Source organism: Saimiri boliviensis, chromosome 20, assembly GCF_048565385.1.
Source record: "Saimiri boliviensis isolate mSaiBol1 chromosome 20, mSaiBol1.pri, whole genome shotgun sequence".
Taxonomy (NCBI): domain Eukaryota; kingdom Metazoa; phylum Chordata; class Mammalia; order Primates; family Cebidae; genus Saimiri; species Saimiri boliviensis.
Window position 1 is genome coordinate 176,778 of NC_133468.1, and position 23,680 is coordinate 200,457.

At 51.4% G+C, this 23,680-nt stretch overlaps 1 pseudogene; it reads left to right on the forward strand.

Moving 5' to 3' along the window:
• Positions 1–5,789: 5,789 nt before the first annotated feature.
• Positions 5,790–22,528, forward strand: LOC141582500 (serine/threonine-protein kinase PAK 4-like; annotated as a pseudogene).
• Positions 22,529–23,680: the final 1,152 nt, after the last annotated feature.

Here is a 23,680-nt window from a genome sequence, read left to right on the forward strand (position 1 = left end):
ATATGGCAGTATACGGCTGCAAACATCTGTTTCTAGACTCTCCAAAGAAAGGGTTTCTGAAACGGTTCATACACACATCAGTTTAACTCTGTAAGTTGAATGTACATTTTGACAACCAATCTGCTATATGGATTCGTTTTTGTTTTGGAGCCAGATATTTCTCATTACAGCCTATAGTCCCATTCACTCTGAAATATATAAACACAGTTTTTAAAAGAAACGTGTTACTAACTCACTGAATCTAAATATAGATGCAGCTTCCTAAGGTGAACGAACTCACAGCAGAGCAATTTGAGAGAAAGTTTTCCTCTGTGTTTAAAACGCAGTCTTACTGCTAATTCCCATATGGCAGTATGTGGGTGGAAACATCTATTTCTACAATCTTCAAAGAAGGGGTTTCTGAAATGCTTCATAGGCACATCAGACTAACTCTGTAAGTTGAATGTACACTTTGACAAGCAATCTGCTAGATAGCTCCGTTTTTGTTTTGGAGCCAGATATTTCTCATTACAGCCTACAGTCCCATTCACTCTGGAATATCCAAATGCAGCTTTTAGAAGAAACATGTTACTAACTCACTGAAACTAAACATAGATGCAGCTTCCTAAGGTGAATGAAATCACAGCAGAGCAATTTGAGAGAAATGTTTCCTTTGTGTTTAAAACGCACTCTTACTGCTAATTCTGATATGGCAGTATACAGCTGGAAACATCTATTTCTAGACTCTCCAAAGAAAGGATTTCTGAAACGTGTCATACACACTTCAGTTTTACTCTGTAAGTTGAATGTACACTTTCACTTTGACAACCTATCTGCTAGATAGCTCTGTTTTTTTTTTTTTTTTTTCTTTTTTACACCCAGATACTTCTCATTACTGCCTAGAGTCCCATTCACTCTGGAACATCCAAAGGCAGCTTTTGAAAGAAACGTGTTACTAACTCACTGAATTTAAACATAGATCCAGCTTCCTAAGGTGAATGAACTCACAGTGGAGCTATTTGAGAAAAATGTTTCCTCTGTTTTTAAAAGGCAGTCTTACTGCTAATTCTCATGTGGCAGTATACGGCTAGAAACATCTATTTCTAGACTCTCCAAAGAAAGGGTTTCTGAAACGTTTCATACACACATCAGATTACCTCTGTAAGTTGAATGTAGACTTTGAAAACCAATCTGCTAGACAGCTCCGTTTTTGTTTTGGAGCGAGTTATTTCTCATTACAGCCTATAGTCCCATTCACTCTTGAATATCCAAACGCAGCTTTTAGAAGAAATGTGTTACTAACTCACTGAATCTAAACACAGATGCAGATCCCGAAGGTGAACGAACTCACAGCAGTGCAATTTGAGAGAAACTTTTCCTCTATGTGTAAAACGAAGTCTTACTGCTAATTCTCATATGGCAGTATACTACTGGAAACATCTATTTCTAGACTATCCAAAGAAAGAGTTTCTGAAACGCTTCAAACACACATCAGTTTAACTCTGTAAGTTGAATGTACACTTTGAAAACCAATCATGCTAGATAGCTCCGTTTTTGTTTTAGAGCCAGATATTTCTCATTACAACCTATAGTCCCATTCACTCTGGAATGTACAAATGCAGCTTTTAGAAGAAACGTTTTGCTAACTCACTGAATCTAAACATAAATGCAACTTCCTAAAAGGAACCAACACACAGGAGATCAGTTTGCAAGAAGCGGGTCTTCTGTGTTTCAAACGCATTCTTACTGCTAACTCTTATATGCCTCTTTAGGACTGGAAATGACTGTTTCTACATTCTCCAAAGAAAGGGTTTCTGAACTGCTGCAAACATACATCAGTTTACCTCTGTAAGTTGACTGCACACATTGACAACCATTCTGATAGATAGCTCTGTTTTTGTTTTAGAGCCAGATATTTCTCATTACAGCCTGTACTCCCATTCATTCTGGATTGTACAAACGCGGCATTTAGAAGAAACGTGTTTCTAACTCGCTGAATCTAAACATAGATGCCACTTCCTAAGAAGAACCAGCACACGGATGATCAGTTTGCACGAAGTGGGTCTTCTGTGTTTTAAATGCATTCTTACTGCTAACTATTATACGCCACTGTAGGGCTGGAAATGACTGTTTCTACATTCTCCAAGTAAGGGTTTCAGAACTGCTGCAAACACACATCAGTTTAACTCCGTAAGTTGAATGCACACATTGACAACCATTCTGCTGGGTAGCTCCGTTTTTGTCTTAGAGCCAGATATTTCTCATTACAACCTGTACTCCCATCCACTCTGGAATGTCCAAACGCAGCTTTTAGAAGAAGCGTGTTTCTACCTCGCTGAATCTAAACATAGATGCAACTTCCTAAAAGGAACCAACGCACAGCAGATCAGTTTGTAAGAAGCGGGTCTTCTGTGTTTTAAACGCATTCTTACTGCTAACTCTTTATGCCACTATAGGGCTGGAAATGACTGTTTCTACATTCTCCAAAGAAAGGGTTTCTGTACTGATGCAAACACACGTCAGTTTAACTCTGTAATTTGCATGCACACATTAACAACCATTCTGCTAGACAGCTCCGTTTTTGTTTTACAGCCAGATATTTCTCATTACAGCCTGTACACCCAACCACTCTGGAATGTCCAAACGCAGCTTTTAGAAAAAACGTTTTTCTAACCTGGTGAATGTAAACATAGATGCAACTTCCTAAAAGGTACCAACACAGAGCAGATCAGTTTGTAAGAAGTGGGTCTTCTGTGTTTTAAACGCATTCTTACTGCTAAATCTTTATGCCACTATAGGGCTGGAAATGACTGTTTCTACATTCTCCAAAGAAAGGGTTTCTGAACTGCTGTAAACACCCATCAGTTTAACTATGTAAGTTGAATGCACACATTGACAACCATTCTGCTAGATGTCTCCGTTTTTGTTTTAGAGCCAGATATTTCTCTTTACACCCTGTTCTCCATCCACTCTGGAATGTCAAAACACAGCTTTTAGAAGAAACATGTTTCTAACTCGCTGAATCTAAACATAGATGGAACTTCCTAAAAGGAACCAACACACAGCAGATCAGTTTGTAAGAAGTGGGTCTTCTGTGTTTTAAACGTATTCTTACTGCTAACTCTTAAATGCCACTATAGGACTGGAAATGACTGTTTCTACATACTCCAAAGAAAGGGTTTCTGAACTGCTGCAAACACACATCAGTTTACCTCTGTAAGTTGAATGCACACATTGACAACCATTCTGCTAGATAGCCTTGTTTTTGTTTTGCAGCCTTTCTGCTCAGCTTTTCTTGCTCCTCCCAGGCCCGGCACTGCCTCTGTGGGCCCCCGGGAGGTCAGGAGCTTAGGGTAGGAAGGGAGCGCCTGCTGGGGGAACTAGCAGGGCTCAGAGCTGCCCAGAAGGGGCCAGGGTGGGACCCCTGCCTGGTCATTAATAAACACAGTCAGTTCCTCTATTTATCCTCCCCTCTGTGCAGTGCCCAGAGGGAAGGGGTGGCGCCGGGCAAACATCTGGAAGTGTGTCCCTGGCCCCCTTCTCTTGGGGGTATATGGGTGGGAGGGCAGGAGCCCAAGCTTCAGAGGACATCCCGGGCACCTGTGCTGCTTACTGGGTTGGCCGCCCACCCTCCAGGCTGCTCCCATCAGTCCCAGGCATCCTGAATCTCTGGATCTGCCCCACTCTCCACCCTATGGGTTTATCGAAGGGTCACAAGGCTGACCCTGTTCCTCTGGCTATGGGAACTGCCTAGTGCCCCAAAGTGGAGGAGGGAGCAGGATGGGCATGGCCACAAGTTCATGATGAAGGTCATGGGGGACCAAGGGGGTGGAGGGACCGATGGGAGGACAGAGAGGCCGGAGGACAGAGGATGCAGATCTGGAGTGACAGCAGGCAGAGTGGAGAGATGGGGACACTCGGGGTGTGTGGATGACCCTCGGAGCTGGGCCTGGAAAATAGTAAGAGAATAGGTTAGGGCCACCAGGGGTTGGGCACACCTAGAAGACTGTGAGGGCACTGGCATTGGGCTCAGAGAAGAGGCTGGGCAGAGACAAAGGAGCCCCTCCCCTCTGCCTACCCTCCATCCCAGGCCCCAGGGGAAGCAGGGAAACTGGGCCAACCCTGGGGGCCCTGGTCAGGCCTGGCTCTGACCACCCACTGGCCACTTGGGACCAATTGAGACAGGTTGGCTGCTCGGTCCCCACCTGCTTCCATTGGGGCTCCCGCTGCCAAACCAGTTCCCCTGGCTGGCTCCCATCGATGGTCCTATCTCAGGGCCTCACCTTCCCAGCTGCTACCAGGGAAGCAGCCTGAGCCAGAAGGAGCAGGTGTGGAGGGGCCACATGGATCTGCACATCCTCCATCCTCTCACTAGAGGCATAGGGCTAGGTGCCATGCCAGCTGCGGGGTAGCCAGCTGAGAACAACACAGAAACTACACCTGCGTATGCCCTCATCCATTGCTGTCCACGCTTCCCCTCATCCAGGAAGCCTCCCTGCTGCCCACCCTGACATCCCTCCAGGGTCTCATGCTCCCACCACTCAGCCCTGACCACTCTGGGCTACTGCTGCATGGGGACAGGACTGTGCCCCACGAGAACTTCCCATGAGGTCAAAGGCTGGCTGGGTGACTACAGTGGCCACAGAGGAAGCCCATTGCTGACTGCTTACTGAATGAATGAACGAATGAATGAATAGATGCATTCTTCTCATTTTACAGATAAGTAACCTGACACCCCCAGAGAAGAGGTCACCTGCCTGAGGGCACTTCTATCTCACCAGCATCAGACCAGGTATGTGCAACCCCAGAGCCCAGGCCTGGAACAGCTGGGATGGGGGCTTCCAGGAGAGCAGGACCTGGGCCCCTCCTCCACAGGCACTGCGAGGACTGCCCCAGCCATCACAGTGGACCCCACAGACAGGCCCCCCACATATGCCCATCTTCACCCCGAGCTCTTTGCTCCCAGTCACCCACTACCCCTCACAGCAGCCCTGTGGTGGTTCATCCACAGCACAGAGAGGTGGTTACTTGCCCAAGGTCACGGTACCATGTGGTGGAGAGTGAAACTCTGGCTGCCTGGCTCCCCATCCCATCTTTCTCCCGGCTCTCTGTGTGACGCCTCGACCAGCATATCTCCCCTTCGCCCCTTTGTGTTTTGTTTTGAGATGGAGTCTCACTATGTCGCCCAGGCTGGAGTGTGCAGTGGCTCAATCTCAGCTCACTGCAACCTCCACTTCCCCGGTTCAAGCAATTCCCCTGCCTCAGCCTCCCAGGTAGCTGGGATTACAGGTGCATCCTATCATACCCCGCTAATTTTTATATTTTTAGTAGAGCTAGGGTTTCACCATGCTGACCACGCTGGTCTCGAAGTTGGGGTGGTCAGGAAAGGAGTCCTTGCTGCTCTGAGACCTGAAGGAGGGGAGGGGCAGCCCTGTGCAGACACTAGAAAGTGAGCTCCAGGCAGAGGGACCAGTCCCTGCAAAGGCCCTGAGGCCTCCAGGGGATGTGAACAGAGAGGCGACGGAGTCTTGTGGGCCCGTAAGACACAGACAGTAATGTTCTGAGGAAGGGGACATGGCCCCTCTCACTGTGTCTTTAATCAAAAGTGCCCTCTGGCTGTGTCTGCCATGCAGATGGGGTAAGGGGTGAGCAGGGAGACAGGAAGGAGGCTGCTGTCTCCTGTGGATCCCGGCGGAACATGAGAGTCGAAGGGACAGGTTAGGGGCAGAGGAGGAAGATGTGGGCCGGCTCACTGCTGCCACCCAGCCACCATGATTCTCTCGCGCAGTCCGCACTGAGACCCCGGAACCATGTTTCAGAAGAGGAAGAAGCAGGTGGCAATCTGTGCACCATCCAACTTTGAGCACTGCGTGCACATGGGCTTCAATCTCCATGAGCAGAAGCTCACTGGGCTGCACGCCAGTGGCAGAGGCTGATGGAGGAGTCGGCTCGCCAGCCCAAGCACCTCATCGACCCTACCTGCATCACCTCCATCCAGCCCATGGCCCCCAAGGTATGCGGCACCCACCACCACCTCCCCCAGCTCGCCCCCCACCCTGAGTGGCCTGGCCCTCACCCCACACTCGACCCTATAACCAACACCTTCTCAATTACATGGAAACGGAGATGTAATCCTGTGGGGAACGCTCCCGTGTGAGACCCCTAAAAGGCGTGAGTCTCACTATACGGTGAGTTTGATCCCAAACACAGTTTCCTACTGGAGGCAGTCGAGCTATCCGGAATATAGGAACTGAAAGATGATTGATCAGTTTCTAATATCAACCACAATATCGTTTGGGCCTAAAACTATGCGTTGCTGCTAGACCGAGTGACCCCCTACCAGCAACCAGTTCCTGCTTTTTAACCTTTTTTATGACTCTCTTTTAAGAATAAGTTTTAACCTTTTCTTTACTTACCTGACTGCCTAATGGTTTAACTGTCGATATTTGCAAAGCAAATGCCACCATAAGGGATGGCTTTGATTCCTGACTCAGAGATTCCTGAATGGGAAATTGAGTTAAGTTGAGTTAGGAGTAGACAAAGGAGAATCCGGTTAAAGAATATTCTGATGAGCAAAACCAAAAAACTTTTCACATCTCAGTTCTAAAACAAGATCAAACCGGAGATACCTGTAGCCAGGAGGAATAATGTCTGGATGCAAACAAGCTTTGTGATTACAGGAAATTCTATTACTTTTTACAACCACTGATTGTGTATCTGACTTTTCAATTGTATAGGCCATGTAAGGTATACATTTGCATTTCCTCTTGCAACCATTGTGTATCTGATTTCTCTATTGTATAGGCCATGTGAGGCATACATTTACATTCCTCTTGCTATGACGTAAACCAGAGCCAAGAAAGTGTATTTATTCCTGGCATTTGAAAAATAAAATTTACTGTTTAGGCACAGCCTATCAGCCCTCCAGACGCCTCGCTTTCTCTCTCTCTGTCTTTATTATTTTCTCAGGCGCACTCCCTCTTCCAGGTATTGGGACCCTCTTGCAGGTCGAGAGACCCCCGGGCAGACGTGCCTACCCGTCCGGACAGTCCACGACATAATCCCAGCTTCCACCCTGATCCTGGGTCCCAGGCTGGCCCTTCTCCAACCCTCCACCCACTGCCTCCAAGTTCTGAGAACCCCATGCCACCCAACCTGAGGCTTCCCTGACCCGTCTGACAGTCCCCACACCAGCCTCCAACCTGAGCCTCATACCCTGGGCAGTATGCTCCTGTCCCTGGACCACACTCATCCCACCCTTGAGCCTTCCCAGAGTTCCTGGCAGTGGGGAACGGACCCATTCCCACAGGGTGACAGTCCCTAGTGCTGAGGACTTGGATCGAGGAGCCTGGAGGAGGTAACTGAACCAGACCAGGGGTCCAGGCAAGCTTCTGGGAGGAGGGGACACCGTGGCTGAGGAGGAGGAGGAGGAGGATGAGGAGGAGGCAGAATGGCAGCAGATTGAGGGGAAGCTGAGCTTTCATGTAGGAAATCACCCCTGTGGAACACTGCGGACTTTTTGGTTTTGGGGGTTTTTTTCTTGCCATCTAGAGCAAAATGGCAAGGTTGGGATTTGAACCAACTTCTGTTTCCAAGCCCCATGCTCTTAATCCCTCTCCTGCCTCCATGTGAAATTATAAGAGTTGTAGACCTGGTGTCTGGCTGTGGGCGGCATGAGGCTGGCCTGGCAGGAAACTGTGCTGGACCTCGGGAAACCAGCCTTACAGCCTGGACTCTCTCCCATGGTTGGTGGGGACTGGGAAGGGTTGCAGGCCAGGAGGAGCTCGCCAGGTTTGTTTCCAGGGGGTGTAGATGGATGTGCCTGGACTCGCATCTCCCAGTGCCCAGCCCAGCCTGGCAGGGAGGAGTGCCAAGACCCACAAGTTGGCCATAGACACAAGTACAGTCTCGATTTGGAGGCCCATGGAAGGGCCCGTGTGGCCCACGCAGGACGCTTTTGAATGCCTTGACTTCTTTGCCACCACTTAAAAAGTGACAGACTTCACTTTTCAAAGCTGTTGGATTCTGGTGACAGACCAGCTGGAGCTGAGTGGCAGCTGCCTCCACAGGTGTGGCCCTGGCTCTTGTGGGCCACAGGCCGCATGCGATCCCCTCTGCTCCAGGACCTGCCTGGCTCTGTGGCCACTGGCATGTGTCTCCAAAATCCCAGCCCCTGCTTGGCTTGCCAGATGAGAGGCCTGGCTGTGACTGTCCACCAGGAAATAGGGCACCTGAATTCACACACAGTGCCTCGTGGCCAGTGCTGACCGGGAGCCCCATGGGTGCTTGTGTTTGCTGCCCTGGGACAGGACCCAGGCCTCCCAGGGCCCTCTCCACCCCCTGGCTTTTGTTTTGTTTCATTTTAAGAGAGTTCTGCTCTATCTCCCAGGCTGGAGTGCGGTGCCACTGCGATGTCAGCTCACTGCAACCTTCACCTCCCAGGTTCAGGCAATTCTGCTGTCTCAGCCTCCTTCCTGGCTCAGCATCTGGAGTAACTCCCAAGGGATTACAGGTGCCTACCACCATGGCCAGCTAATTTTTGTATTTTTAGTGGAGACAGGGGTTTCATCATGTTGGCCAGACTGGTCTGGAACTGCTGACATCACGTGATCCTCCTGCCTTAGGCCTCCCAAAGTGCTGGGATTACAGGCACCCACCACCATGCCCAGCTATTTTTAGTGGAGACCTTTTCACAATGTTGGCCAGGATGGTCTTGAACCCTGACTTCAGGTGGTCCTCTCACCTCAGCCCCCCAGAGGTGTTGAGATTATAGGTTTGAGCCATCGTACCCAGCCTCAACCCGCTGTTCTAACAGCAAAGTCTAGCCTTGTGTCCACTTTGCTTTTCTGGGGCCGCTGGGTAGGGTCCGGGTTCCAACAGACAGCCATGACCAGGAGAGACGGGGCAGCAGAAGGCCACAGGTTTTGGGGGATCAGTGTTTCCTGCATATTAGAGGCAGGCATCCAGCTACAGATGCCTGGCAGCCTGGGGAAGGTCCCTGTCAGCATGACCACTGTTCTCAGCTCACTGTGGCCCCTGCACAACCACCTCATCAATCCATGGTTTAGCAAAAGTTCACTTAGCCCCTGCTGTGCGCCAGATGCTTATAGGTGCTGAGATATAGTGGGACCCGAAGGAGACAGGAAAAAACAATCCCTGCCCCCAGGAGCATGCACTGGACAGAGGCAGGAGCAGACAGATGCCTGCGTGCTCCATGTCAGCCGCTGTCAGGTGATCTAGGTGGAGCACAGGCAGGGCAGGGGCTGGCATTTTAGATGGGTGGCCAGTGGAAGCTTGAGCAAAAACCTGAAAGAGTGGACAGAGAGAGCCACAGGGACCCTGGGAGTTGATGTTCCAAGCAGAAGGAGCAGCCAACAGGGCAGGAGGGGGCGGAGCAGCAAGAACACCTGTGTGCGTGGGAATAGCGCAAGGGCAGGGTGGGCATGTATGACACAACTCAGACCATGGGGAGTGGGGACGGTAGAGACTTGGAATGCACTGAATGCCCTGCCTGGTTTCCACATGGGTTTGTATTTGGCACCCGGCTCCTGGAACCCCATTGACCTCTACTTTGGGGCCAGGCCTTTGTGACTCTCCCTGTCCTCCACCCCTTGTCCTTTGTGGGAGCAGAGAGTGTGGTTTTGGGGCTCATGAACACTGGCTCCCACAGGGGAGGAAGTGCCAGCCCAAGCCTGGCCACAGCATCCTGTAATTTGTAGCCTTCAGCCTGATTATGGGGTGAGTCAGCTTCTGCCCTCCTTCCCTTCCACCCCACAGGGCACGACTGTGCTGCCCATCTGGGGAACAGGAGAAAAACAAGGGGTGCCTCTCTGGGATCCCACCCAGCCCAGGGAGGCTGCAGCCTGGCCATAGCCATCACTCCTCTGACCCTGCAGCGGCATCCCAGAGGGGGACGGGCCACCGCCCATGCCATCCTTACTCCACAGTATCTCATTTTGTCTCTCTCTTATCTCTGTGTGTGTCATGCCATCATGTCCCTGTGTTGGATGCCCATTCTGTGTCCCCCACTTCTTGCTGCACCCCCACCCACCATTGCCCGGGACCCCAGACTATCATGTGGGGCAGTAAAGGTACCAAAAATGGGGCCCTCATGCTGCTTCTGGGCGAGTTTGAGAACATGTCGGTGACACGCTCCAACTCTCTTCAGAGAGACAGCCCTCCAGCGCCCGCCTGTGCCAGCCGGGAAAATGGAATAATGGAGGAGCTGGCCACCACGGCCAGAGTGGTCCTGGGGAAGGCAGGCAGTCTAGGCTGGATCACCAGTCACAGTGAGGCAGATGGCGACAGTGGTGACAGGCGACAAGTGGGGCCAGAGAAAAGGCCCAAATCTTCCAGGGAGGACTCAGGGGACCCCCTTTCTCTGGACCTGACATCGGCACCCCTCAGCCTGTTGGTCTGGCCAGTAGGGTGAAATTGGCAGCTGACTGGCCCTTAAACACCTATGAGAGGGTTGACACCAACCACCCATGACGGGGTGCAAGGGTGACCCGTCCCCCACCCCAGGGCCTCCAAGGTCCCCTAACTGTTGCTCTCCCATCGCCACCTTCCAGCCCTGCCAGACCCATTGTGCATCTAATCCTGACCACCAATGTGTCTGTCTCATCACTGGGCCTCTCCCCTACTTAGGGAGCAGAACTGGGCCCAGGCACCCTTCACTGACAGTTACCTCTGTTTTCTGTTTCATATAGAGCCTCAAGACGTGGCCCCTAATGGGCCATCAACAGGTGGCCTGGCAGACCAGCACTTCTCCTCCTCCTCCTGGCCTCCCGCTTGAGCCCAAGGTACCCCCCAGCACTGGAGTGCTAGACCCCCACGCCTCAGAACCCCAGCTGGTCCCTCCAGCTGGAGACCCTGCTGCTCTCATCACCCCTGCTCTTCCTGGGCCCCCTGGCACCCGCTTGCCACAGCGGGAGCCACAGCACATATCCTATGAGCATTTCCGGGCTGCCTTGCAGCTGGTGGTGGACCCAGGCGACCCCTGATCCTACATGGACAACTTCAAAATAGGCGACGGCTCCACGGGCATTATGTTCATTGCCACCGTGTGCAGCTCGGGCAACCTGCTGGCCATCAAGGAGATGGACCTGTGCAAGCAGCAGATGCATGAGCTGCTCTTCAGAGAGGTGCGAGAGCTGCTGCCCTGCTGTACCCTCTCCCTGCCACCCTCCTGCCCTGCCCTTCCTTTTCTCCTGCCATCCTCCCTCCCTGCTTCCCTCTGCCCCCACTCTACCTCCTCTCCCTGCTGTGCTCCCACCCTGCCCTCTCTCCTCTCCCTGCACTCTGTGCTGCGCCAGGCCCCCCTGCTCCCCTCACTGCTTCCCACCCCCAGGCCATCTCCACCCCGGGTAGGTCCCTGCCTGTCCTCACAGCATCCTCACCCACATCTCTGTCCCTGAGCCTCTGACCCAGGGTTCCTCGGCCCACTGACTACCCACCCAGTGTCGTCCAGCCCCCTCACACCCATTGAGGCCCACCTGGACTCCAGGGTAGTGTCCTCCAGACCTGCCCCTCCTGGGTTCCCCGTGTCCCACCCCAGTCTGTCAGCCCTGGGCTGGCAACTTCTCCCTATGTCTGCACAGTCCATTGTCTCCCACTCCAGGCCCCGCCCCAGGCTCCACGCAACCACCAAGTCCTCAGCACAGCCCACACATCCACCAAAAGGAAGTTTCTCACGTTCAGGCCAACCCCACCCCCATTCCACCTTAGACCCTGGCAGTGCCCTGCAGCATCCTGACAAGAGGAAGCCTGCACCCATTTTGCCCAGTGTATGAGGCCCCTCTCGTCCTGCCATGCATCACAACACCCAGCTGCACCAGGAGCTCTCCAGCCTAGGTTCCTCATTTGCCCTCACATGCACGCCTCTTTTCTCATCCTTGCCCAATACTTGCTTGTCCAGGGTCTCAGCCCTGAGCTCAAATGCTCTTCCCACCTCCCTTCAGCACCAACCCAGGACTGACCTGAGATGGGCATTGTCCCAGGGGAGCACTCAGAAGGGAGGTGTGGGCTTTAGGCTGCCTCTGAGGGCCATGTGGCTGGGGCAGTACTAGGGGAGGGCAGGCCAGGTGGCCCCATGGACACAAGCTCGATGTAGAACTACTGCAAGGGGACCCAAGGGGAGGCAGTGGCTGGGTGTGAGGCAGGTCTGGGCAGCCCTCCTGCCCCTTTCTGCTCCACTCTGGCCACTTTTACTGCTGACCTGGCCCCTGCACAGGTGGTGATCATGTGGGACTATGAGCATGAGAACGTGGTGATGTACTACAGCTGCCTGGTGGGGGACAAGCTCTGGATGGTCATGGAGTTTCTGGAAGGAGACTCTCTCACCAACATTGTCACCCACACCAGGTACTGCTGGGGCCTCAGACTCCTCCTGTGACATGACCAGGTCCCCTGCAGACCACTTGGGGTGGGGCCACATCTCCAAACCAGCTGTGCAGTGTCCCCCTTTACCCCCTGGGCATGGGGTCATGTCTTCCATTCCTCCAGCTTCAGAGTGGGGTCAAGCTGTCTCAAGTTCCTCCCAGCCCAAGGCAGGGCTTCATTCCCCTCTGCCCCTGGGGAGCTGTCCACCCACCTGCTCACCCCCACCCACAGGATGAATGAGGAGCAGATCTCGGCCATGCCTGGCTGTGCTCCAGGCCCTGTTGGTGCTCCACAACCAGGATGTCATCCAACTGGACATCAAGAGTGACTCAATCCTGCTAACCCATGACAGCAGGGTGAGGGGACAGGTGATGGGCTGTGGGGGGTCAGGGTTCTCATGGTGGAGCTTCCCTGTCTCTCACCACCCCTTTTGAGGGTAGGTGGGCTTGACCCTCTAGGGCTGTGTTGAGTATCCGGGACTTTGTCCCTGATGCAGCCCAGAGCTGGGTTCCAGCACTTTGGGGGCTCTGTGCAGTGGGAGGACACAGGCTGCTGGGGGCTCTGCAGTGGGAAGGCACAGGCTGGTGGGGGCTGTGTAGTGGTAGGACACAGGCTGGTGGGGGCTCTGCAGTGGGAGTGCACAGGCTGTTGGGGGCTCTATAGTGGGAGGACACAGGCTCGTGGGAGGTCACAAGCTGGAGGGGACTCTGCAGTGAGAGGGCACAGGCTGGAGGGGGCTCTGTGCAGTGAGAGGACAGGCTGGTGGGGGCTCTCTGCAGTGGGAGGTTACAACCTGGAGGGGTCTCTGCAGGGGAAGGACACAGGCCAGTGGGGACTCTGCAGTGGGAGGGGACAGGCTGATGGGGACTCTGCAGTGGGAAGACACAGGCCGGTGAAGGCTCTTTGCAGTGGGAGGACACAGGCCTGTGGTGGCTCAGCAGGGGGAGGACACAGGCCGGTGGGGACTCTGCAGGGGGAGGACACAGGCTGGTGGGGGCTCTGCAGGGGGAGGACACAGGATAGTGGATGGTTTGTGCAGTAGGAGGACACAGGATGCTGGGGGCTCTGCAGTGGCAGGACACAGGCCAGTGGAGGCTCTGTGCAGTGGGAGGACACAGGCCGGTAGGGGCTCTGTGCAGTGGGAGGATACAGGCTGGTGGGGACTCTGCAGTGGCAGGACACAGGCCGGTGGAGACTGTGCTTTGGGAGTACACAGGCTGGTGGGGGCTCTGCAGTGGCAGGACAGAGGCCAGTGGAGGCTCTGTGCAGTGGGAGGACACAGGCTGGTGGGGGCTCTGTGCACTGGGAGGACACGGGCTGATGGGAGCTCTGCACTTGGAGGACACAGGCCGGTGGGGACTCTGCAGTGGCAGGACACAGGCCGATGGAGACTGTGCTTTTGGAGTACACAGGCTGGTGGGGGCTCTGCAGTGGCAGGACACAGACCAGTGGAGGCTCTGTGCAGTGGGAGGACACAGGCTGGTGGGGGCTCTGCAGTGGCAGGACACAGGCTGGTAGGGGTTCTGTGCAGTGGGAGAAAACAGGCTGGTGGGGGCTCTGCAGTGGAAGGACACAGGCTGGTGGGGACTCTGCAGTGGCAGGACACAGGCCAGTGGAGGCTCTGTGCAGTGGGAGAAAACAGGCTGGTGGGGGCTCTGCAGTGGCAGGACACAGGCTGGTAGGGGCTCTGTGCAGTGGGAGGACACAGGCTGGTGAGGACTCTGCAGTGGGAGGACACAGGCTGGTGGGGACTCTGCAGTGGCAGGACACAGACCAGTGGAGGCTCTGTGCAGTGGGAGAAAACAGGCTGGTGGGGGCTCTGCAGTGGAAGGACACAGGCTGGTGGGGGCTCTGTGCAGTGGGAGGACACAAGGTGGTGGGGTCTCTGCACTGGAAGGACACGGGCCGGTGAGGGCTCTGCAGTGGCAGGACACAGGCCAGTGGGGGCTCTGCAGTGGGAGGGCACAGGCTGGTGGTGGCTCTGTGCAGTGGGAGGGCACAGGCTGGTGGGGGCTCTGCAGTGGGAGAAAACAGGCTGGTGGGGGCTCTGCAGTGGAAGGACACAGGCTGGTGGGGGCTCTGTGCAGTGGGAGGGCACAGGCTGGTCAGGGCTCTGTGAAGTGGGAGGGCACAGGCTGGTGGGGGCTATTCCGTTAGCACTGGATGCTGGGCCCAGGGGCAGGGTTCTGGGCAGACAGCGCAGCCTTCACCACAGGCTTCTCCCTCCACTGAAAAGCCACTGCCTGCCCAGCACCCAGGTTGGGGTATGAACACAGCCCTATCTCTCATTCTTTGGACTGAGATTCTGAACCCCAGGCTGTGGCATTGATAATGCAGGGTGGACATGACTTTCCGTAGGAAAGGGCCCTTGACGCCAATGAAATTTCTGCAGAACTGGATGACTCCATCCCTTCCCCCAAGGAAAATAAAACTGCACTGTCAGTCTAGGCAGAGGCAGAGAGAGCTGTTTCACCGTCAGTCCGTGGAAATCTCAGGATGTCTGCAGATATATTTTGGGGGCGACAACTGTAGACCACCTGAAATTGTCCTCCCATGGTTGTGGGGGGGGTTCACTGGAGACAGGAAGACCCATAGAGATCCTCGAAATTCAGAAAGTGGGTCAGGTGTAGTGGTTTACGCCTGTAATCCCAGCACTTTGGGAGGCCGAGGCGGGGGAATCACGAGGACAGGAGTTCGAGACCAACCTGACAAACATAGTGAAACCCTGTCTCTAGTAAAAATACAAAAAATTAGCTGGGCATGGTGGCAGTCACCTGTAATCCCAGCTACTTGGGAGGCTGAGGCAGAATTGCTTGAACCTGGAAGGTGGAGGCTGCAGTGAGCCAAGATTGCGCCATTGCACTCCAGCTTGGGCTACAGAGCAAGACTCTATCCCAAAAACAAAAACAAAAACAAAAACATAAAGGGGTCTACAGTTCCTAAGAAGGTGTCGGGGGCCTGGTTGTTGTAGAGGTAGGCTGTGGCCCCTCACAGCCCCAGAGCAGGGCTGCCTTCCTCTCCAATCCAACCCAAGATGCTCCTGGGCTGCAAGACCCCAGGGCACAGGCTTTCAGGGCCACCAGTTCCCAGCCCTGCCTGACCTTTGCTGTCTGCAGTACTCAGGCCACTGCCCCCAAGAGCCCTAGAGGCCATGAAGGTGGGAGATGGGGGGATCCTGTGGGAGGTGACTCACCCAGGAGTCCCCACTGGGAGGTGGTAGAGCTCCCCAGCGGTCTGGCTCTGGAGCCCAGCTCTGACCTCTGGGCTGCACATCATGTCTGAAAATAGAAAGTAAAACACCGATTTCTGTGACAGTGACAGGGAGCACACGTGAGCCTTGTGGCTTCCAGGTGGGGGCCTGGGAAATATAGCTCCACCTGACGAGGTGGCAAGTGGCCGGAACCCACATCTGTGACATTTCTGGCCTCTTGTTTTGTGTGGCAAGAACCAAATGAGACGGGTTCTTCTCACATCTGGAAAGGTGCATTTTAGAAGTGCTGCTGGGTGCTAGAGAGGGCTTTGTGTCCGTTCTTTTTCTGAGTGGGTTTTCCCTTCCCTAGGCTAAAGGGCCTGTCACCTGTCTCATTATTTCCCTCAATGGTTCTGTCTTCCTCTGCCCTCCCCTGTCCTGGCTGTCCCACAGGTGGATGCAGATCAGGTTATTCTGTCTCACAGCCCCGTGAAGCTCTTCTCAAAGTACCATGGGAAGCAGAGGCTGGTGTCTGGGCAGGGGCCTGTGGTGGAGAATGCCCGGGGGTAACCTTTTGGTCTTACTCTGTCTGAAGGGAAGGGGCAGGGCTGGAGTCTTCCCTCCCTTAGCTGAGTGGGGACTGTAGTGAGGGATGCTGGGTGCTGGGGTGCATGGGTGATGCTGCGAGCTCAGGGGAGGGAGGACAGCTCCTGAGTGTGATCGGTCCTCATGTCTGGTGGTTTCCAAAAGCCAGTCTTCTTACCCCTGCATCAGAATCCTTTGGGGAGCATAAAATGCAGATTCCAGTGTCTCTGCACTGGAGCCTTGGTTGACTAGGTCTAGGGTAAAACTCAGGAATCTGTATTTTTAAAAAACCAAAATACCTCTCCTAGTGGTTCTGTAACTAGGTTTGGGAACCCCTTCTCTAGTCTCTTCCTTGGGGTGCTCAGTCAGTGTATTAGCCAGTGGTAGTGAAGCAGTTACAGGGAGCTTGTTTTGGGAGCCTGCAGAATACCAGGCCCCTGTTCTCAAGCAGCTGGGTGATGCTGAGCCTGTCCTCTGTAGCAGAGGTGTGTCACACACTGAACAGGATGAGGAACAGGATGAGGCGCAGGGCTTATGAATGAATCAGGGGCTTGTGCCTGAGGAGGCAAGAATAACACCATGAGCAATAAAGGAGCGTTTACCAAGGCGTATGATTAAAGGCTCATAAGCTCACAGGAGTGTGCCACAGGTATTGGGGGGGGCAGTGGAGTATCCCTGGGTCAGGAATTGCCTTGGCTTCTTGGAGGGGTACAGTGGAGCCCAGCAGATAGCTAAGGTTTCCCAGGCAGGGGAAATAGGAGGTTGGAATGGGATAGGGAGAGGAATGAGAACAGGAGGGGTGGTGCCAGGGTGTCTGGAACCTTGCACGTTAACTTGAGGAGTCTCAGGGCAGTGGAGGGCAGGGCAGGCTTTATTACTGATGGGGCAATCTGACAGAATCAGGATTTGGGGGAAATTCATTTTGAGATTAATCCAAAACCACATCCAGTTAACACTGCGAGTTGGAATTGAGGACAGGAAGATGGAGGCAGATCTTAGAGGAGATAGACTGAAGCTGGCTTGGCCCTCCCCAGGGTCTCTTCTTCCTTGCTGATTCATGTTCATCTTACAAGATTTTAGCTCCAGCCCTCCTCCCTCTGCTGGACTCCCCAGCCCACTGAGGAGTCTCTTCTGAACTCAGCACTGACTGGCAGCACTGTTCTCAGAACACTGGTTTTGATGGGCTCTGAATGTGCTGGGCTCCTCGGGACAGTTTTTTTTTTTTTTTTTTTTTTTTTTTTTTTTTTTTTTTTTTGAGAAAGGGTCTCACTCTGTTGCCCAGGCTGGGGTACAGTGGTGCAATCGTAGCTCATGGTAGCCTTGACCTCCCGGGCTCAACTGATCCTTCTGCCCCAGCCTCTTGAGGAGCCTCCTGAGTAGACTGCAGGCATATGCCACCATGTGTAGCTGACTGTTTTATTTGTAGAGACAGGGTCTCACTATGTTGCCCAGAATGACCTGGAACTCCTGGGCTCCATCAATTCTCCCACCTCAGCCTCCCAAAGTGCTGGGATTTCAGGTGTGAGCCACTGCACTCAGCTGGGGACAGAAATTTTTATGTGCTTTTGCCCTCTGGGCCATGTCTGGCATAGGACCTGGTACCTGTCATGTGCCTGGTGACTGTTGGTGGGTTGCCCAGGAGCTGCCCTCTTTACCTGTGCAGTTGCAGCCTGCTCGCCAGCACCTGCAGGATTTGTGCCATCCTTGCTGGGCTCTGCTTGCTGCCCTCCTGCCTGGCTTGATCAGGACTGGGTTGTGTTCCCTTCGCTTGTGATGTGATGCATTCAGAAAGGCATCTTTCCCCAAAACTGTCCAGCATTACTTCCCTGAGCTCGCTCCAGACTGGGATTCCAGAATGTTCTTACCATGGATGAGCTGCAGATGGCCTTCCCCCTGCTTGACATGGTGGACGTGGAGTGGCAGCCGAAGACCACGGTACTAAGGGGCACAGGTTGGGCTGTGTCATCTGCACGCCTCCAGTGCCCTGCATTGGCTCCATCACTCACCTTGCAAACCCTCCTGCAGAGCTGTGTTTGTCTCTGCTTCTGCAGGTCTACTGCCTCCTTGGAGGCACATCTGGCTAAGGGTTTTGTTCCCTGGATTTATGAGAATGGTTCAGAGGCTGGGCATGGTGGCTCACACCTGTAATCCCAATGCTTTGGGAGGCCGAAACTGGAGGACTGGTTGAAGACCAGCCTGGACAACATAGTGAGACCCTGTCTCTACAAAAGAATAAAATTAATTGGCCGGGTGCAGTGGCTCATGCCTGTAATCCAAGCACTTTGGGAGGCAAAGGTGGGTGAAATCTCCTGAGGTCAGGAGTTCCAGATTAGCCTGGCCAACATGGTGAAACCCTGTCTCTACTAAAAATACAAAAATTAGCTGTATATAGTGGTAGACGCCTGTAATCCCAGCTACTCGGGAGGCTCCGGCAGGAGAAATGCTTGAACCTGGGAGGCGGAGGTTGCAGTGAGCCAAGATTATGCCATTGCACTCCAGCCTAGGCAACAGAGTGAGACTCTGTCTCAAAGAAAGAAAATGAGCCATGCCGATTGTCCCAACTACTCAGGAGGCTGAGGCAGGTGGGTTGCTGAAGCCCAGACATTGGAGGCTGCAGTGAGCTGTGATCACATCACTGCACTCCAGCCTTGGCCACTGAGTGAGACTTTCTCAAAAAAAAAAAAAAGAAAAAGAAAAAGAAAAAAATAGCCCAGATAAGCGACAGGCTTTACACCCTGTCCTCTCTGCATTGTTTGTAATTAGCTGGGAACCCCTTTCATAGCCCCAGCCTCCTTTCCGACAAGCAGTTCCAGACTTGCTGGCTGACCTTGCCAGTGCTGCCCAGGAGAGCCGCTGGCAGTTGTGAGGTGAGCTATCCAGATGGGGTTTCACAATGTTGACCAGGATGGCCTCGATCTATTGACCTCGTGATCTGCCCGCCTCGGCCTCCCAAAGTGCTGGGATTACAGGCATGAGCCACCGCACCCGGCCAACATTACATTTCTTAAACACAAAGACTAAATATTAAAAGCAGCCAGGTCCCCTCCCTTTCATACACACATACATCTCTGAAAGGAATAATTCGCCTGACAGACAACATGTCAACAAAAATTTAAAAACCTAGTACAACTTACAATGATTGGCATCATCTTTGGTGCACTAAAATCAAATAGCTATCCACTAAATTCTGAATGCAGAGAACATGACCACTAAAATCAAAACAGCAATTTTTGCTTCCATGTTATGAGGTTGGTGCAAAAGTAATTCCAGTTTTTGCCATTGAAAGTAATGGAAGTAGAATGCAGTGACTCGTGCCTGTAATCTCAGCACTTAGGAAGCCAAAACAACTGGATCACTTGAGAAGTTAAGAGTTTCAGAACACCCTGGCCAACATGCTGAGACTCTGTCTTAACTAAAAAATGCAAAAATGAGCCAGGCATGGTGGCGGGTGCCTGTAATCCCAGCTACTTGGCAGGCTGAGACAGGAGACTTGCTTAAAACCAGGAGGTGGAAATTGCCATGAGCTGAGATCACTCCACCCTGGCAACAGAGCAAGACTCCACCTCAAAAACAAAAACAAAAAAAGGGTAATTTCAAAAACCTCAATTATGTTTGCACCAAACAACATAATAAGTCAGTTTCCCTCCCACTATTAACAATTGGAAACTAAACAAATGTACAAAATAAGCGTTTCCTGTAATTGGACAACAGATAGTACAGGGCTGTGATCCATGTGAGAAGAGAATAAATTACATGTGTCCTGAGACTATCCAGCTTTCGACCTGGAGATATTTTCAGCCTCACTGTAAAGGAGAAGGAAACCAAACAGAACACAGCGTTCTCAGTAAATTGAGGGATCAGAGCTCATGGAGGCTTAGGTAGCTACATTTTGGGGGGCAGAGAACTGGAGAGGTAAGGGACATACAGATAAAAAGCTAGCAATTTTTCGTAAAGATTTCTTTAAGTTCCTAGCTGACAACTAAGATGTGCATAAAAAGACCACAATCTCATGCAGCTAGGAGGAGAGCAGTTAGTGGAGAGGTGTAAGTCCAACAATTTCTGGATGTAAGAAAGAACTGGAACATAGACAAGCTCTGAAGATCCTGAGTGAGAAAACTCATTGAACACCTAGGGAGTACAAGAAAGCACACAGATGGATGGCAACTTCCTGGCAGCAGGAAGAAACTAGCTCTAGAATAACAGCTGCTGCAAGACTTCACCTAAGTTCCCTATAGATTCTCGATATCAGCCCTTTGATAGCTGTATAGTTTGCAAGTATTTTCTCCCATTTTGTAGGTTGTTTGTTGACTTTGTTAGTTCCTTTCACTTTGCAGATGCGCTTTAGTTTTTAATTAGGTCCCATCTGTCAATATGTTTTTCTTATCACTGCTTTGGGCATCTTTGTCATGAAATCTTTGCAAGACCTATGTCCACAATGGTATCTTCTAGGTTTGCTTCACTAGTTTTTATAGCCCCAAGAACACTGTGGGTTTTAGGTTTAAGCCTTGAATCCATCTTAAGTTGATTTTTGCATATGGTAAAAGGAAGGGGTCCAGTTTCAATCTTTTTTTTTTTTTTTTTTGAGACGGAGTTTCGCTCATTACCCAGGCTTGAGTGCAATGGCCCGATCTCGGCTCACCGCAACCTCCGCTTCCTGGGTTCAGGCAATTCTCGTGCCTCAGCCACCTGAGTAGCTCGGATTACAGGCATGCGCCTCCATGCCCAGCTACTTTTTTGTATTTTTAGTAGAGACAGGGTTTCACATGTTGACCAGGATGGTATCGATCTCTTGACCTTGTGATCCACCTGCCTCGGCCTCCCAAAGTGCTGGGATTACAGGCTTGAGCCACAATAAACCCTTCCCTGTCCCTCTTCTGGTCCCACCTCCTGGCCCACCCCAAACCCAGCTCTGCCCCATGAAAACCACACGCTTGACCCCTCCACCCCAATTCACAGCCCAGGGCGCTTTAACCATCCTGTTAGAATGGCATTCTTTCCCCTGCCTCCTCCCTGGCTGGCGTTTCAGCCCACCCTGGACGGGTTCGTTCTTGTCAAGTTGAAAAACGGTGGCTCAAGCCTGTAATCCCAGCACTTTGGGAGGCCGAGGCGGGCGGATCACGAGGTCAAGAGATCGAGACCATCCTGGTCAACATGGTGAAACCCCGCCTCTACTAAAAATACAAAAAATTAGCTGGGCATGGTGGCATGTGCCTGTAATTCCAGCTAATCGGGAGGCTGAGGCAGAAGAATTGCCTGAGCCCAGGAGTCGGAGGTTGCAGTGAGCGGAGATCGCACCATTGCACTCCAGCCTGGGAAACAAGAGTGAAACTCAGTCTCAAAAAAAAAAAAAAAAACAAAAAAAACAAAACAAAAAAACAAGAAATCAATATGACCGATGGAAAGGATACCTCATCACCTCATGGATCTGACTATGGCGATTTCCGAGTGGGAAATAGAAAAGGCCAGCTAGATTATTCAAGATGCCTATGAGCAAAGATAAGCAGAGAGACATTAATTAAAGAAGCGATTCTGGTTTCTCAGTGGAATTAAGATGGAATAGCAAGGAACCAGGATTTGCTGGGTGAGAACGGACGCTGTTTCTCACTGTGGTGTCTCCAGGCAACACCTTTCAAATCTAAGGCAGAAAATCTGATCCCTGGGAAGGATGATCTCAAGAATAAGGCTGTACCATCCGTTGTTGAGGCCTCAGACATGTGTAAGGACATACCAAAGAGACTTCCGCGTATCTTTTTTTGAGATGAAGTTTCGCTCCTGGTGCCCAAGATGGAGTACAGTGGTAAGATCTCCACTCACTACGAACTCCGCCTCCCGGGTTCAAGGGATTCTCCTGTCTCAGCCTTCTGAGTAGCTGGGATTCCAGGCCATCACGTCCGGCTAATTTTTTGTATTTTTAGTAGAAACGGGGTTTCGCCACATTAGCCATACTGTTCTCTTGATCTCCTGACCTCAGCTCATCTGCCCACCTCAGCTTTCCAAAGTTCTGGGATTACAGGTGTGAGCCACCATGCCTGGCAGCTTCTACATATTTAAAGACACTGTGCCTCACTCAGCAGCTTCATAGGAGCCTAAAGATAAAGAAAGATCTATTTTTTTATTTTAGAATTTTATTTGTTTGTTTGTTTGTTTAGAGACACTCTCACTCTGTTGTCCAGAATGAAGCACAAAGGTGTGATTTCGAAGAGGAAAAGAGAGAGGAAGAGAAAGATAGGCTTTGAGAGACTGTCCACAGCTTTTCCAGCCCCTGCTGTGAGAGCCTTCTCAGAGGGGTCCACAGATTCTGCGGGGCAGGGACCAGCCACTCACACCATGCGCTATCTGAATTCTCAGTCCACAGAACTACAAGAGGCAGTCATCAATTATTGTGTTAACTAACTTCGTTCGGGGATGAATTTTTGTTACGCAGCAATAAATAACCGGAAAAATTTAATTTACTGACTTAGAAAATGTCAAAAAATATGTTGTAAAGTGAAAAAATTTAACAGTGAAATAACACATATGGTGCCACTTTGGAAACTGAAAACTTTGTATATGGAATTCACGTACACATAATATGTTTGCACAGACTATAATTTCAATGCTTTCTGTTAACTAACACTGGAGAATCAGTAATAAGGGAATAAATATACATATATAATTCTTTATATATTGTATTTATATATAAATATAGATTTTATATTTATGTATCTTGTAAGTATATATTATATATAAATTTATATACTTATATATTTATATTTTACAAATATTTACATATAAATATTGTGTATAAATTTCTATATTTCTGTATTTATATAGTATATACTTATATAATTTCATTTCTTTATAAATATGTATGGTTTTATTATGTATATATGTACATATTTTTATTTGTGTATATATTTATAAATGGCTTTTCATCAATGGCTTTTTATCAATGAGGTATAAAGGGCTTTTTACTTTTTTGAAAAAAAACTTTTCTTTCTTTTTTTTTTTTTTTCGAGGCGGAGTTTCGTTCTTGTTACCCAGGCTGGAGTGCAATGGAGCAATCTCGGCTCACGGCAACCTCCGTCTCCTGGGTTCAGGCAATTCTCCTGCCTCAGCCTCCCGAGTAGCTGGGATTACAGGCACGCGCCACCATGCCCAGCTAATTTTTGTATTTTTAGTAGAGATGGGGTTTCACCATGTTGACCAGGATGGTCTCGATCTCTTGACCTCATGATCCACCCGTCTCAGCCTCCCAAAGTGCTGGGATTACAGGCTTGAGCAACTTCGCCCGGCGTATTAAATTGTAATTTTAGCCGGGTGCGGTGGCTCAAGCCTGTAATCCCAGCAGTTTGGGAGGCCGAGGCGGGTGGATCACGAGGTCAAGAGATCGAGACCATCCTGGTCAAGATGGTGAAACCCCGTCTGTACTAAAAATACAAAAAAATTAGCTGGGCATGGTGGCACATGCCTGTAGTCCCAGCTACTCAGGAGGCTGAGGCAGGAGAATTGCCTGAACCCAGGAGGCGGAGGTTGCGTTGAGCCGAGATCGCGCCATTGCACTCC